The following is a 17,240-nucleotide window of genomic DNA, read 5'->3' on the forward strand; positions in this document are numbered from 1 at the left end:
ACCAATTTGGGCTAACTAAACTCATGAAAAGCAAACTACCCGTTGAAGTTGAAATGTCAACTCATGCAGAAAGACTGCAGTGAGCAAAACCAGGCAGAAGCAATGCTCTCTCTTATCTGCCTTTAAACTATCAGGAAGGACAGCAACAAGCATCATGCAGCTTTGTGCCTTCTTTTCATCCTTTCATATTGTAAATTTCTTCTATATAGAGAATGTGTTCTTACTTATTTTTCTGTGCTTAGTTCAATGAATACTTGTTATTTGTTTTAAGAAATTTTAGTTTATGAAATGGAATACCTTTTTTTTTTTTTACATAGAATGCAATTTTCCAACATACTTCTTTAGTGCCTGGAGTAATTATATTTGCAAACTGTGGCATCTTATTCTACTATAAAAATATATGCTGACCACGCAATGCAGGCAAAGGGATTTGTGTGGTCTTGAGGGATATATCATTCAGGCTGTGGTAGAGCCTGGAAAATTATCTTTGCTTTCTACAGAGCACAACTTTCTAATGACTCAAGTGCTGATGCCTCTCAAATATTGTCTTGATACTATTTCAATCATTCTATAAACATACTGATATATTGTTTTGCTTTATTTATTCTCCCCAGATCGCATAAAAAAATGCCATGCCCCTGAGAGACCACATTTTTAAAATAAATTAAAATTAATTAAATCACAAACGTCTTGCTTTACAACTAAGTTACAGACTATCTCTTCGGGTGAATTACTTTCACAATTTATTAATCTCTTCGCTATGAATTTATTATTTTACTTTAAAAGAGTGACATTTATGATCTGGCTCTGAGATTCTTCGAGCACATGTTATTTAGAGCTGACAGCTGCTGTCCTAATAATGAAGACAGAAATAAGTGAAATGTCAGGATTTAGAGCTTTTTCTGCTTTCTAGGTTTAGAAAAGAAATGTTTAAGAAATTATTCTCTCTCTCCCACTGTGTGTGTGTGTGTGTGTGTGTGTGTGTGTGTGTGTCTGTCTCTGTCACTCTTTTTCTTAAAAATCGGCAATGAAACAATTATTTTTCATGCATTAAATAAAACTAAATTGAATACATTTGCTAGTTATTTTAGTTCCATGTAAGTTTAACATGAAGGTAAAGGAAAATGGAATTTGGGATACCTACTGAGTTAATTTCCATATTTCTGTTAGATTTTGGTCTTATGCCTTCTAGCACTTTTTAAGAAACATCTGTAACTAGTGAATTGGGACAAAATAGTGAAATGCAGCATCCAAATGGAATATGGAGGTTTTGGATTTCCTAATGGAAAACTGAAATATATACTTTTTTCATACTTCGTGAATGCTCTTTCAGTAGGCAGAATATTATACTTTAGGCCATAAATGAAAGAAATTAAATACTGGATCAGCAAATGGCAAAAGGGCAAAAAGCATACAGACATAAACATATTCTTACAAAGAAGCTTTTGGGTGGCCTGAAGGGGGAAAAAAAGCCCTCAATTAAAACCAAATGTTTAATGTGTATCCAAACTATGAAACTTACCTGTCAAAATTAACCCCACGCTTAGCCATAAAAAAAAAAAAAAACACTTATCTAACAAACAAGAGAACAATTAATTTCCATTTCAAATCATGTGAAAGCGGACTATCAAGCTGCTCCAACTTTTTACCCAACTTGGTGATTCTGTAATATCTCTGAACTGTTTTTTATTACAATGGACATTTATTGTATATCTATTGTATGCCATTACTATGAGAAGCACCAGAGAAACAAAGATTCTTAAATCTCAGGCCTTTCATGTAACGGACTCAAAATCTAGCAAAGGAGAAAGGAGGTGGTGATGCAATTTACTTTTTAAATCAATGAGATTGATTGTAGTGTCTAATAGCAGTGTTTTTCTTTTTTCATTTTCTTATGCTTATTGGGTTTTAATAGATGTGGAAGAGATTATTTAATGAATAAATTATTTGAAAATGGAATTGCCCTCACAGCTAGTCTCAGATTGTGCTCACATGTATGAGAGAACTGAGTAGATTTGTCACCTGAGCGAAGTCTCATTTACCTCTTTTCCCAAAACGCATTGTTAGCAGGAATATACTATGTACAGTTGTAGTGACCTATTTTATTGTTTATTCAGATTTTCAAGCTCTGTCCTTAACTCACATCAAAACCACTACTCTCTAAATTAAAGCTGCAAATGAAACTGTGTGAACCAAGTCTGCATCTGAGATTAGTACTCAGATATTTTGTATTCAAAGAATTTGTTACCGAGAGATGCATTCTATTCTTCTTTTTTTTCCTTTGAAATCACCTTAACAGCAGCTCCATTCCAACTGATTTGGTGAGATGAATGCCATTTACACTTCAGTTTTCACCTTTTAAAACATGCTCATAAGGGAATAAATCTACACTTTCCAAAATGATTGTGCATAAGGAAGTCTGGGGCTGCTACGAGGAGGTGTTAGACACGTATGGGAATGTATTAGGTACAATCACACCTAAATCTCAATGATTTCCTAAGTGATAGAGCTAAGGCAGAGAGGGGAACTGAGAGAGTTTGCAAAGATTAATTATACTTGACTTTCCTCTCACTAATTATAAACGTCTAAAACTTGATAACTTCTATTGGTGGGGCATTTGGTTATAAAGCTTTGTGGAAATAAATATAAGAGATATGCAATTAGTTATTAAACATATTTAATTTGCTAGTTTGTATAAAATCACATATGGGTTACCATGTCTTGACATTAAAATATGAACACTAGTTTATATGCAAGTAGGTTAGCTTGCTTTTTCAGTAACATGATAAGACTTTTCAACCTTTGTAATAATCACATGGTTGTGCCATATGCTTTCTTATAGTGATTTACAGTAAAGTCCTCAAAGCACAAGAAAAAAGAAATTGGTGAGCTTCAAAGACTATGTGCTACCACAAACCAGGAATATAGGAGGATAAAAAGAAATTGAATGAGCGGAATTCAGATTCCTCACGGGTCGAAGCAGCCCTAAAGAAAAAAGGAAAGCTAGCAGATGCATACAGCAGGAAAAGACAGACAAAAACTGCCACCACCCTTTTTATGGCCCAGGAAGTCAAAGTATGCATTTAAAAAACCCAGCGGTTTTGGAGATAGATAGATTTGGGTCAAAATTCTATCTCTACTATTGATTATTTGTGTAATCATGAAACACCTTCAGATTCAACATTTCTTTTTTTATTATTATACTTTAAGTTCTAGGGTACATGTGCACAGTGTGCAGGTTTGTTACATAGGTATACATGTGCCATGGTGGTTTGCTGCACCCATCAGCCCGTCATCTACATTAGGTATTTCTCCTAATGCTATCCCTCCCCCAGCCTCCTACTCCCGTCAGGCCCTGGTGTGTGATGTTCCCCGCCCTGTGTCCAAGTGTTCTCATTGTTCAATTCCCACCTATGAGTGAGAACATGAGGTGTTTGGTTTTCTGTCCTTGTGATTCTTTACTCAGAATGATGGTTTCCAGCTTCATTCATGTCCCTGCAAAGTACATGAACTCATCCTTTTTTATGACTGTATAGTATTCCATGGGGTATAAGTGCCACATTTTCTTAATCCAGTCTATCATTGATGGACATTTGGGTTGGTTCCAAGTCTTTGATATTGTGAATAGTGCCACAATAAACGTAGGTGTGCGTGTGTCTTTATAGTAGTGTAATCTTTGGGTATATCCCCAGTAACGGGATTGCTGACTCAAATGGTAATTCTAGTTCAAGATCCTTGAGGAATTGCCACACTGTCTTCCGCAATGGTTAAACTAGTTTACAGTCCCACCAACAGTGTAAAACTGTTCCTATTTCTCCACATCCTCTTCAGCATCTGTTGTTTCCTGACTTTTTAATGATTGCCATTCTAATTGGTGTGAGATGGCATCTCATTGTGGTTTTGATTTGCATTTCTCTGATGACCAGTGATGATAAGCATTTTTTCATACGTCTCTTGGCTGAATAGATATCTTCTTTCTAGACGTCTCTGTTCTATACTTTGCCCACTTTTTGATGGGGTTGCTTGTTTTTTTCTTATAAATTTGTTTACGTTCTGTGTAGATTCTGGATATTAGCCCTTGGTTAGATGAGTAGATTGCAAAAATTTTCTCTCTTTCTGTAGGTTGCCTGTTCACTCTGATGGTAGTTTCTTTTGCTGTGCATAAACTCTTTAGTTTAATTAGATCCCATTTGTCAATTTTGGCTTTTGTTGCCGTTGCTTTTGGTATTTTAGTCATGAAGTCCTTGCCCATGCCTATGTCCTGAATGGTATGGCCTAGGTTTTCTTCTAGGGTTTTTATGGTTTCAGGTCTAACATTTAAGTCTCTAATCCATCTTGAATTAATTTTTGTGTAAGGTGTAAGGAAGGGATCCAGTTTCAGCTTTCTACATATGGCTAGCCAGTTTTCCCAGTACCGTTTATTAAATAGGGAATCATTTCCCCATTTCTTGTTTCTGTCAGGTTTGTCAAAGATCACATGGTTGTAGATGTGTGGTGTTATTTCTGAGGCCTCTGTTCTGTTCCATTGGTATATATCTCTCTTTTGGTACCAGTACTATGCTGTTTTGGTTACTGTAGCCTTGTAGTATAGTTTGAAGTCAAGTAGCATGATACCTCCAGCTTTGTTCTTTTGGCTTAGGATTGTCTTGGCAATGTGGGCTCTTTTCTGGTTCCATATGAAGTTTAAAGTAATTTTTTCCAATTCTGTAAAGAAAATCACTGGTAGCTTGACAGGGATGGCACTGAATCTATAAATTACCTTAAGCAGTATGGGCATTTTTACAATATTGATTATTCCTATTCATGAACAAGAGATATTCTTCCATTTGTTTGTGTCCTCTTTTATTTCATTGAGCAGTGGTTTGGAGTTCTCCTTGAAGAAGTCCTTCACATCCCTTGTAAGTTACACTGTTAAGTATTTTCTTTTCTTTTTCTTTTTTTTTTTTTTTGAGATGGAGTCTCACTCTGTCGCCCGCGCTGGAGTGCAGTGGCCGAATCTCAGCTCACTGCAAGCTCCACCTCCCGGGTTTACGCCATTGTCCTGCCTCAGCCTCCCGAGTAGCTGGGACTACAGGCGCCCGCCACCTCACCTGGCTAGTTTTTTGTATTTTTTAGTAGAGACGGGGTTTCACTATGTTAGCCAGGATAGTCTCGATCTCCTGACCTCGTGATCCGCCTGTCTCGGCCTCCCAAAGTGCTGGGATTACAGGCTTGAGCCACTGCACCCAGCCATAGTATTTTATTTTCTTTGTAAGAATTGTGAATGGGAGTTCATTCATAATTTGTCTTTCTGCTTGGCTGTTAATGGTGTATAGTAATGTTTGTGATTTTTGCACATTGTTTTTTTTTTTTTTTTTTTTTTTTTTGTCCTGAGACTTTGCTGGAGTTGCTTATCAGCTTAAGGAGATTTTGGGCTGAGACAACGGGATTTTCTAAATATACAATCATGTCATTGCAAACAGGGACAATTTGACTTCTTCTTTTCCTAATTGAATTCCCTTTATTTCTTTCTCTTGCCTGATTGCCCTAGCCAGAACTTCCAACACTATGTTGAATAAGAGTGGTAAGAGAGGGCATCCCTGTCTTGTGCTAGTTTTCAAAGGGAATGCTTCCAGGTTTTGCCCATTCAATGTGATTTTGATTGTGGGTTTGTCATAAATAACTCTTATTATTTTGAGATACGTTCCATCAATACCTAGTTTATTGAGTGTTTTGAGCACAAAGGGCTGTTTTTGTCAAAGGTTTTTTCTGCATCTATTGAGATAATCATGTGGTTTTTGTCATTGGTTCTGTTTATGTGATGGATTATGTTTATTGATTTGCATATGTTGAACCAGCCTTGTGTCGCAGGGACGAAGCCGACTTGATCGTGGTGGATAAGCTTTTTGATGTGCTGCTGGATTCGGTTTGCCAGTATTTTATTTACAATTTTCACATCGATGTTCATCAGGGATCTTGGTTTAAAATTCTCTTTTTTTGTTGTTGTTGTGTCTCTGCCAGGCTTTGGTATCAGGATGATGCTGGCCTCATAAAATAAGTTAGGGAGGATTCCCTCTTTTTCTATTGACTGGAAGAGTTTCAGAAGGAGTGGTACCAGCTCCTCTTTGTACCTCTGGTAGAATTCAGCTGTGAATCTGTCTGGTCCTGGACTTTTTTGTTTTTGGTTGGTAGGCTATTAATTATTGCCTCAATTTCAGAGCCTGTTATTGGTGTACTCAGATATTCAACTTCTTCCTGGTTTAGTCTTGGGAGGGTATATGTGTCCAGAGATTTAACCATTTCCTCTAGATTTTCTAGTTTATTTGCATAGAGGTGTTTCTAGTATTCTCTGATGGTAGTTTGTATTTCTGTGGGAACAGTGGTGATGTTCTCTTTATAATTTTTTATTGCATCTATTTGATTCTTCTCCCTTTTCTTCTTTATTAGTCTTGCTAGTGGCCTATCAATTGTGTTGATCTTTTCCAAAAACCAGCTCCTGGATTTATTGATTTTTTGAAGGGTTTTTTATGTTTCTCTCTCTTTCAGTTGTGCTCTGATCTTAGTTATTTCTTGCCTTCTGCTAACTTTTGAATTTGTTTGCTATTGCTTCTCTAGTTCTTTCAACTCTGATGTTAGGGTGTTGATTTTAGATATTTCCTGCTTTCTCTTGTGGACATTTAGTGCTTTAAATTTCCCTGTACACACTGCTTTAAATGTGTCCCAGAGATTCTGGTATGTTGTGTCTCTGTTCTCATCGGTTTCAAAGAATAACTTTATTTCTGCTTTCATTTCCTTGTTTACCCAGTAGTCATTCAGAAGCAAGTTGTTCAGTTTTCATGTAGTTGTGCAGTTTTGAGTGAGTTTCTTAATCTTGAGTAATAATTTGAATGCACTGCTGTCTGAGAGACAGTTTGCTGTGATTTCTGTTCTTTTACATTTGCCAAGGAGTGCTTTACTTCCAATTATGTGGTCAATTTTAGAATAAGAGCAATGAGGTGCTGAGAAGTATGTATATTCTGTTGATTTGGGGTGGAGAGTTCTGTAGATATCTATTAGGTCTGCTTGTTGCAGAGCTGAGTTCAGATCCTGAATATCCTTGTTAATTTTCTGTCTCATTGATCTGTCTAATATTGACTTTGGGGTGTTAAAGTCTCCCATTATTATTGTGTGGGAGTCTAAGTCTCTTTGTAGGTCTCTAAGGACTTGCTTTATGAATCTGGGTGCTCCTGTATTGGGTACCTATATATTTAGGATAGTTACCTCTTCTTGTGAATGGATCCCTTTGCCATTATGTAATGGCCGCCTTTGTCTCTTTTGATCTTTGTTTATTTAAAATCTATTTTATCAGAGACTAGGATTGCAACCCCTGCTTTTTTCCTTTCCATTTGCTTGGTAGATCGTCCTCCATCCCTTTATTTTGAGCCTATGTGCATCTTTGCACGTGAGATGGGTCTCCTGAATACAGCACACTGATGGTTCTTGACTATTTATCCAATTTGCCAGTCTGTGTCTTTTAATTGGAGCATTTAGCCCATTTACATTTAAGGTTAATATTGTTTTGTGTGAATTTGATCCTGTTATTATGATGTTCACTGGTTGTTTTGCCCATTAATTGATGCAATTTCTTTATAGCATCAATGATCTTTTCAATTTGGCATGTTTTTGCAGTAACTTGTACTGGTTGTTTCTTTCCATGTTCAGTGCTTCCTTCAGGAGCTCTTGTAAGCTAGGTCTGGTGGTATCAAAATCTCTCAGTATTTGCTTGTTGGTAAAGGAGTTTATTTCTCCTTCACTTACAAAGCTTAGTCTGGCTGGATATGAAATTCTAGGTTGAAAATTCTTTTCTTTAAGAATGTTGACTATTAGACCCCACTGTCTTCTGGCTTGTGGGGTTTTTGCTGAGACATCAGCTGTTAGTCTGATGGGCTTCCATTTGTGGGTAACTCGACTTTTCTCTCTGGCTGCCCTTAACACATTTTCCTTCATTTCAACCGTGGCGAATCTGACAATTATATGTCTTGGGGTTGCTCTTCTTGAGGAGTATCTTTGTGGTGTTCTCTGTATTTCCTGAATTTGAATGTTGGCCTGCCTTGCTAGGTTGGGGAAGTTCTCCTGGATAATATCCTAAAGAGTGTTTGCTAAGTTGGTTCCATCCCATCACTTTCATGTACACCACTCAAATGTAGCTTTGGTCTTTTCACATAGTACCATATTTCTTGTAGGCCTTGTTCATTTTTTTTACTCTTTTTTCTCTAACCTTGTCTTCTCACTTTATTTGATTAATTTGATATTCAATCACTAATACCCTTTCTTCCACTTGATCGAATGGGCTATTGAAGCTTGTTCATGCACCACAAAGTTCTCGTGCTGTGGTTTTCAGCTCCATCAGGTCATTCAAAATCTTCTCTACACTGTTTATTCTAGTTCGCCATTTGTCTAATCTGTTTTCAACGTTTTTAGCTTCCTTGAGATGGGTTCAAACATCCTCCTTTAGCTCAGAGAAGTTTGTTATTACCAACATTCTGAAGCCTACTTCTGTCAACTCATCAAAGTCATTCTCCATCCAGATTTATTCCATTGCTGGCGAGGAGCTACAATCCTTTGGAGGATAAGAAGTGCTCTGATTTTTAGAATTTTCAGCTTTTCTGCTCTGGTTTTTCCCCATCTTTGTGGTTTTATCTACCTTTGGTCTTTGATGTTGGTGACCTACAGATGGGGTTTTGGTGTGGATGTCTTTTTGTTGATGTTGATGCTATTCCTTTCTGTTTGTTAGTTTTCCTTCCAACAGTTAAGTCCCTCAGCTGCAGGTCTGTTGGAGTTTGCTGGAGGTCCACTCCAGACCCTTTTTGCCTGTGTATCACCAGTGGAGGCTGCAGAACAGCAAATATTGCAGAACTGCAAATATTACTGACCGATCCTCCCTCTGAAACTTTGTCCCAGAGGGGCAGTTGCCTATATGAGGTGTCTGTCTACCCCTACTGGGAGATGTCTCCCAGTTAGGCTACATGGGTGTCAGGGACCCACTTGAGGAGGCAGTCTGTCCGTTCTCAGAGCTCAAACGCCATGTTGGCAGAACCACTGCACTCTTCAGGGCTGTCAGACAGGGACGTTTAAGTCTGCAGAAGTTGTCTGCTGCGTTTTTTTCAGGTATGCCCTGTCCACAGAGATGGAGTCTAGAGGCAGTAGGCCTTGTTGAGTTGCAGTGGGCTTCACCCAGTTCGAGCTTCCAGGAGGCTTTGTTTACCTACTCATGCCTCAGCAATGGCAGACGCCCCTCCCACAGCTGGACTGCCATCTTGCAGATTGATCTCAGACTGCTGCGCTAGCAGTGAGCGAGGCTCCATGGGCATGGGAGCCACAGAGCCAGGCACAGGAGAGAATCACCTTGTCTACCAGTTGCTAAGACCTTGGGAAAAGCACAGTATTTGTGTGGGAGTGTCCCGTTTTTCCAGGTAGTCTCTCACGGCTTCCCCTTGGCTAAGAAAGGGAAATCCTCTAACCCCTTGTGCTTCCCAGGTGAGGCGATGCCCCACCCTGCTTCAGCTCACCCTCCATGCGCTGCACCCACTGTCCAACCAATGAGATGAACCAGGTACCTCACCTGGAAATGCAGAAATCACGCATCTTCTGCATCAATCACACTGAGAGTTGCAGACTGGAGCTGTTCCTATTTGGCTGTCTTGGAATGCCCACTCAGATTAATCATTTCTAGAAATGGTACCTGCTGGATTAGATTGTCATAAAGGATTTAAATAATGAAACTCAGGTGTAGGAGGAAAACTAATGTAAGAAGGTGAGAAATGATACATAGAGATATAGAGGGACAACCAGAATGAAGTGTTATTACAGAAAGAAAGACAGTATCTTACTATGGTTGTGGAATCAACAGGGATGAGTTTTGATCAAAGTTTTAGTAGAAAGAAAACTGAGAACAGTCTTTAGTATTTGGTATAAGATGAGTGAAAATGCCACAACATAAACGTGTTCATAAAAATAAAGGCTGACAGAGGAGGAGCAATGGACCCATTGGCCGTGGGGGAATGAAAGAGCTGCAGTTGAAAAGGAGAGATGAAGATCAGAGTAACGGAGTGGGTAAGGAACTAGATGAAGATATGGTAGCATGATCAATGATAATATCATCTGACCAATCACTTTAGTCTAAATGTTCCATTAAGATATACCAACTTTTTGTGAGTCACAGACTCTTTTAAATAATCTAAAAACACAGTGTCAGTAATTATCCTGTGAAAAACTTATGGAATTTCTTTGAATATGCATTAATGATATGAAATCTACAAAGACACAATATACTTGGATGGTGACATGTTTAGCATGGTAAATTAATGATTTTTGTCATACTCATCTTAGTATTTACCATAGAACTTAAAATTATTTCCGAACATTAAAGGCACAAATTTTTAGTGAATAAATGGAGTTGGAAATAGGCAATAATGCAATTTTTATATGATGTTGATAAAATAATTAATCTTCTCAAACCAGGCATGGTGGCACATGCTGGTAATCCTAGCTACCCGGGAGGCTAAGTTTGGAAAATTGCTTGAGGCCAGGAGTTTGAGGCTGCAGTAAACTATGAGGGTGCCACAGCACTTTAGCCTTGCATGGGTGACGGAGCAAGATGCTGTCTCTAAAAAATAAATAAATAAGTAAATAAATAAATAAATAAAATATTTCCTTTTTAATTCTGAATACTTGTAAGTTAAGAAATCATATAATCTCAAATAAAATAACATAGTTATGATGAATGTAAGGTTTACAAGATAATTGAACAAGCATCATTAATTTCTCTGTGTTTCTATAATAAAAATATACAAAACACTCAGAAAGGGTCATCTTGGTGTGGGATTGATTATGATAGCAAACAATACACAAGAAAAATTATGATGAAATTTTGAATTCCTGTGGCAGGAAGTAATTTTGAACACAGTCTTGCCTGAAGAAGAACCGAAGATTATATTGGATAGAAAATTGGAAATAACTGTCCCAAACTTTTTCTCATGAAGCCATCATGACATTCCACCTGTGCAGCTTCCTTTGAATTCAAGAGGGACTCCCAATGGAGGAAGAATTGTGGCTTGGTGGAAAGGAAGGAACTCAGTCCTACAAGATCAAGCTCCAAGAATGTTCTGAAAACATGTTTAAAAGCAAACTTTCAAAGCACCTACTATATGCCTTAGGGATAAGAGAATAGAGACTGCCAACTTTTAAAATCAGTTTCTAAGAGTTTCTAGCTTTGCAACAAACTTGAAGTTTAACACTTGAGACATCCTCATTTAATGGAAGGAAGAATGAAGAAACTCTCTCACAGTGATTTTGGATGGCTTTTTAAAAACTATATTTTGATGATCTAACTTTCAATGGATTAGAAACATGCAGATTCAATTTTCTTTAGCAAGAAGCTACTTAAAAATGAAGGGTAAGTTGCTGGGCCAAAGTTAGTTTGGCACTAGACAGCCTAGAGTCTTTGAAAATAACCCTCAAATATTTGATGAACCCAATTGGCAGCCAAATTCCCAGAAAAATTTTGAGTAGATGATGGTTACTCATGTAAACTAAATCTCTTAGTGGATTTACAATGACTAGGACATTAACTATGGGATATGTAAGGGAAGTAAGTGGTCAGAAGAAAGATAAATAGGACTAAATATTCCTTTTCTTTATGCTCAATTCCTAATTGATTTTGTTCCCCATGCAATAAAGCACATGCATAGTGTGTATATGTCTGTGTGTGTATGTCTGTGGGTGTGTGTATTTAAATTCGCAACTTTGAGTCTTCAGCATGGTGAATCCTTATTTCAACATGCAGAGTACAGTACCCTGTATGTACGTTTTGACTCTCATTTATTGCTTTGCAATATAAATTATAAAGGGCTAAAAAGTAATTTAGAGTTTTCTAAGAAATATATAAAACTTTTGACTTTCGTTTTATTCTTTGCATTGTAAAATATTCAAAATAGGACAGAAATCACATGTAGAAAGAACAAGCAATCATATAAGAGGCAAACTATCAAACTCCTATAATTACTGCAGAATTTACCATGCCCATGTCCTTCTATTTAAATTTTTTTATTTATTAACTGGCTTCAGAGTCTTTAATATCTTCAAATGGCTTACACCCTGTCTTCAGGGTAATTTTTCTAGAAATTAATTTGTGTCCCCTATAAAATATTGTTCAACTGAATATATTGTTCCTCTCCCAACCAGTTCTCTACACATATGCTCCAGCCTTCTGGAGTTACTTTGCCTCAGTACCCCTGCAAACCATAGTCCTTTTTAAAAACATGGCATCTTTTCTGTTGTATTGTTGATCTGTACTAATTCAGGAGGTGGCTGTGGTCTCTACATTCTCCCTAAAGCATTGCTTGACCTTCCAGGCATAATAGGGAATCCCATCTCTGGGTTTCCAGCTTGTGGCCCTGCTCTTCCAATGATAAATGAGTGCAGGTCTTATATTTATCTCTGTATCCCAGCAAAGAAGAGATGAGTAATCACATAGCAGAATTTGTTCCCCCTCAAGCCGGGCATGGTGGCTCATACCTGTAATCCCAGCACTTTGGGAGGCCAGTGTGGGTGGATCACCTGAGGTCAGGAGTTCAAGACTAGCCTGGTCAACATGGTGAAACTCCAACTCTACTAAAAACACAAAAATTAGCCGGGTGGGGTGGCACATGCCTGTAGTCACAGCTACTCAGGAAGCTGAGGTAGGAGAATCGCTCGAACACAAGAACTGGAAGTTGTGTTGACTTGAGATCATGGTACGGCACTCCAGCCTGGGTGGCGACAGAGTGAGACAAAAAAGAATTTGTTCCCCCTCTTCTATAGGATAGATTTGGTTTTTATAAGCAGCTACCCAAGCAGTATCTATATTTTCCCTGTTCCCTTGCATCTGAATGGGGTCGTGTAATGAAAAAGTAGAATTTGTTACTTCCACCAGAACAAAGCAATTAATAAGCAACCTTACCTTGTCTATCCTCTTCTGTTCCAACTTGTGGTAGGAAGCATAATACTTTGAGGCCCTGGGTGATGACGCATCCACAAGATGGGAGGATCCTGGGTCCCTGAACCACCATGCAGAGGAAAGCTGTGTTCCAACCAGGAGCATCCACATTGGGGTGTTGCAGGAGCCAGCATTAAAGTCGTATTTTGTAAGAGCACTAACATTTAGAAATTTGTCTGTTACAGCATCTAGAATTACCCTACCCAGCATGCACAGAAACAGTAGGTAACTTCATAATTACTGAATAAGTCAATGAATAATTGCATAGGTTAGTGAATAAATGTGTCCAGCTCTCCAAGAATTCTCTTCTACTGAATGCAAGAAATGTCAGCCTTAGAGCTTATTTATTTTAGTTTTCATGTCAAACATAAATGACCCTGAAGAGAAAGGCAGATCTATTACCAAGTGTTGTCAATTAAAAGTGTTTATCATGTTTTTTAAGGCTACTCAAAGCTTCCCATTTTCTTCATATTCCAGTACCTAATACTGGGCCCTACCACTGCTACTAGCCGCAAATATTTATTGAGCACTTGTGGTGTGCCAGGCACTGTTGTAAGCATTTCATATGCATACACTCATTTAACCTTACAACAATCCTATGAAGAATAAAGGAGATAATGAAACTGAGGCGCCAAAAGGTTAAGTAACTCCAGCAATCAGGCTCCAGAGATTACATTGCTTAATAAGTCTTAGTTAAATTGAATTTGCACTGCAGTGTAATCAGAGTTGGGACTGGAGAAGGGCACTAAAATATTAGAATGCTAAAGACAAGAAAGACAAATATTGTGTATGACACAGCCCTGACTAGGGTGGTAAATTGAGCCAGAGAGTTAAAAATAAACTTTTACTGAATAATATACTAGAGGTTTAGCAGGGAATAAAAAAGGAAATATAAAATACATTAACTCTGTTTTCAAGCAGTATACAGTCTATTATTCTGGTTAGTGGGGCCCAGCATATTACATTTCTTAAGAGGTGTGTATCACTGTGCCCTCCAGAATTCCTGGAAACAGAAGCTCGCTGTGGCTCTGTGCATGTCTGCAGAGGCCTGTTTGACAATAAATAAATAGAACAACAGGAATAATAGGAACCAAAATGTTTCCACTTCCTTAGTATTCAATCCTGGTATGCCTTTATTTCAAGTTGAGCAAGAACCATTAGCTAGGAGGCTTAGTTCTCAAGAGCTCTAACCATGTACAAATGAAACTCAGGTGGTTTCTTCTCCAGGGACTCAAAATCAAGTAAAGGAAAGAGGAGCAAGGCCAGCAGGTCTTGTGGTTTTCATTGTTTCATTTGGCTACACTTACAGCTCTTGGCTTGTTCCATACACTTATGGAAAGACAAACCTCAAAGGTTTGGCTAGAACTTCATAAGTTGTTTGTGAAATTCCCAAAGACAGAAAAGTGAACCACAGAGCTTTGGGTGAAAAATCTAGCACTTTGTTTTTAATGGAAATTCTTATAATAACTATCCTCCTTTAAGTGTACAACTTCCACCCTCAAGATTCTTTGCTTTCCAGTATGCATTTTAATATATTCTATTTTTTTCCTTTGAAAGAAGCGCTCAACAATAGCAGAATAAGAATTAAAACATGAAAACAAGTATGAAATGGGAGCAAGCATCATTAAAACAGCTTTCAAGTCAAGAGATGAGGATTTCAGTCCTAATTTAGCCACTAAGAACACATTTTTAACTTTAATAGGTCACATAATCGTAGTTTCATGTATATTTGTTTTCTGTTTAATATGATTAGAGTTAATTCCATTCTTTCAATTATAGTGAACCCCAGGTTCCATTTTTATATTGTTTTATAGCTGCCTCTTCTACCTTAATACTCTCTGTAGTCTTTATCTCTATGAAACAACTCACTATAATTTGTACGGAGTATGTCTTTGCATATGTATTATATAGATATCAGTGGCTATTCAAGAAAATAGAAGTCCCTCTAGTGTTTCAAGCAGAGGAAATTTTATATAATGAAATTACTTTATCAATGATAAACCCAACAAACAACAGATGCCAAAGCAAGCAGAGTTAGGGAACAGCAGGAAGACTTCACTTATTCAGTAAATTCCTTGGATCAGCACACCAAGTATGTCATATTTTACCTCCAAAATTGAAAGTGATGTATCATTCTGGAGAGTGTATCTCAACATGTCCCAGCTTCCTAGACGTTCAGACACGTTACTTTAAGTGGCAGGGAGCTAGAAGTTCGTGGTGTTTTTCTCTTTACCTCTGATGCTATGTGTCTTCTTAAGACACCTGGGGAGCTTGCTCGTTGATGCTCCTCAGGAACAAACTGTATATTATCAATATAAATGACCTGTGTGACATTCCATGGAATGTGCTGATAATTAAAGTCACCGAATGCTGTATTATGACAGAGAGCAGGCAAGATAACATAGCCCCACACTTCTCCTTTTTTTCATAAACATTGATCACAATCAGAAACAGCTACAGTCTGTTGTAGGCATCACAGTTACCATGACGAATATGCGTAGGCTTCACAGTTACCGTGATGAATATGTGCAGCCATTACTTAACCTTCCAAACACTTGCTTTCCACCAGTGTTTCACCTCAAGCACCTATGCTCATAATGCTTCTGCTTGTCACAGATTACCATGATTTCAGTTTCCATCTGCAAAGAAGTTATCACTGTATTAAAGGTTAAGCAGATCAGCTTCCCAATCTCAGTATCCCATTTTAGTGTCTATTGCCTGGGATGCTGCCAATATCTGACACTATATCAGTTAGATTCCAATCACAAGAGAGAAACAGCTCTAGTATTTCAAGTAAGAAATTAAACATACAGTTTGTTAAACCAGTAGTTAAAAAAAAAAAGTGAAGAAGACAAACAAGATGGTGAAGCTAACCAGAGATTAGCAGAAGGAAACAAGGAAAGAACACAGCAAGAGATCACAAAAACCTAATGGGCCGGAAGGACACCGGAGAAGAGTGATATTCACCAAACATCAGGGAAACCTTGCAGGTTCTAGAACCATGTCAGGAACTGCTCTGTAAGAGTTAGAGTCCCAGAAATAGCACATGTCTGGTAAAAACCTGAAACAATGGAGAATATGTGGCAACTGTTAAAAAAAAAAAAATCCACAAAAAGAAGAGAGGAGAGGAGAGGAGAAGAGAGAAAGAGGAGGAAGGTGGAGGGAAAGAGAAAGTAGTGGGGGAGGGGAGGGAGAAGAGGTAAAGGGAGGAGAGGAGAGACATAATACTTTGATTCTTTTGTCTTTCTCACCACCTCTAACCAGATCTTTCATCAGTCACACCTAATCAGAAACTAGCTAGCAAGAGAAGCATAGAAATGCAGGCTAAAGGTGAAGACTGGAGAATGGATCTGAAAGTAAACAAGAAACACAATGATCTATACGTATGTCTGTAAAATACACAACACTGTTAGAAATTTGTAAATTTAAATAAATGTTATTGTGCTATAGACTATATTCTCTTAACCACATCTATTGGCCTTGAAGATAAAGAGTGTCCCTGTTGCTGTATGTACACTGCCATAATATATACCACGGTATGGATCCACTACAGTTTACATATTCATATTTTCAGTGATGGCTACCTAAGTTGTCTTCAGATCCCTGATGCCACAATCAACACTGCAAAAAATGTCCTTAAAAAGCTTATTTTATGTACTCCATGACAATTTATGAAGAGTAGAATTTTCAAAGTTTGGTCTATATGAATTTTAAACTCATCAAGGATTACAGGTTTCTCCAGAATGATCATTCTAATTTAAATGGTATCAAAATCAAGTACTTTTTGCTACATTTTCACCAACAATAAGAGTTTTGCTAATTTGAACTTAAAGCACACACTCATTGTTGTCTCAATTGCATTGTTTTCCTTACTTATGAGAATTTCTCCAAATATCTATTATCCATTTAGAGTTTTTCTTCTGTATGTTACTTAGTCAAACCTTTAACAATTTTTCTAATGTGTTTCCTGTTTTTGAATTCTGTCATCGTCTATGTTACAAATTCTTTTAGTATGATAGATATTAATACCTAGTGTGCTCAATTCATACAAAAGTATTTTACAGTGATATTTATGAAAGGTTGATATTTGGTGATTCAAAAATGAACTATTTTTGATGCCACAAAATCCAGTGGTTTTTAAATATGGTTTGTGTTCTTGGATATTGTTACAGAAACGTTTCTCTAACACAAATGCACCCAAATATTATTCTCTATGCCCTTCTTAAAAAGTGATAGCTTTATTTTT

The 17,240-nt window shown here is 37.6% G+C and overlaps 1 long non-coding RNA gene across 1 annotated transcript in view; it reads left to right on the forward strand.

Moving 5' to 3' along the window:
• The window catches only part of LOC135969546 (uncharacterized), a 71,814-nt gene that overhangs the window by 2,814 nt on the left and 51,760 nt on the right, over window positions 1-17,240 (forward strand). The gene's annotated exons all lie outside the window — the stretch shown is intronic.

This window comes from Macaca fascicularis, chromosome 2, assembly GCF_037993035.2.
Source record: "Macaca fascicularis isolate 582-1 chromosome 2, T2T-MFA8v1.1".
NCBI classification, from domain to species: domain Eukaryota; kingdom Metazoa; phylum Chordata; class Mammalia; order Primates; family Cercopithecidae; genus Macaca; species Macaca fascicularis.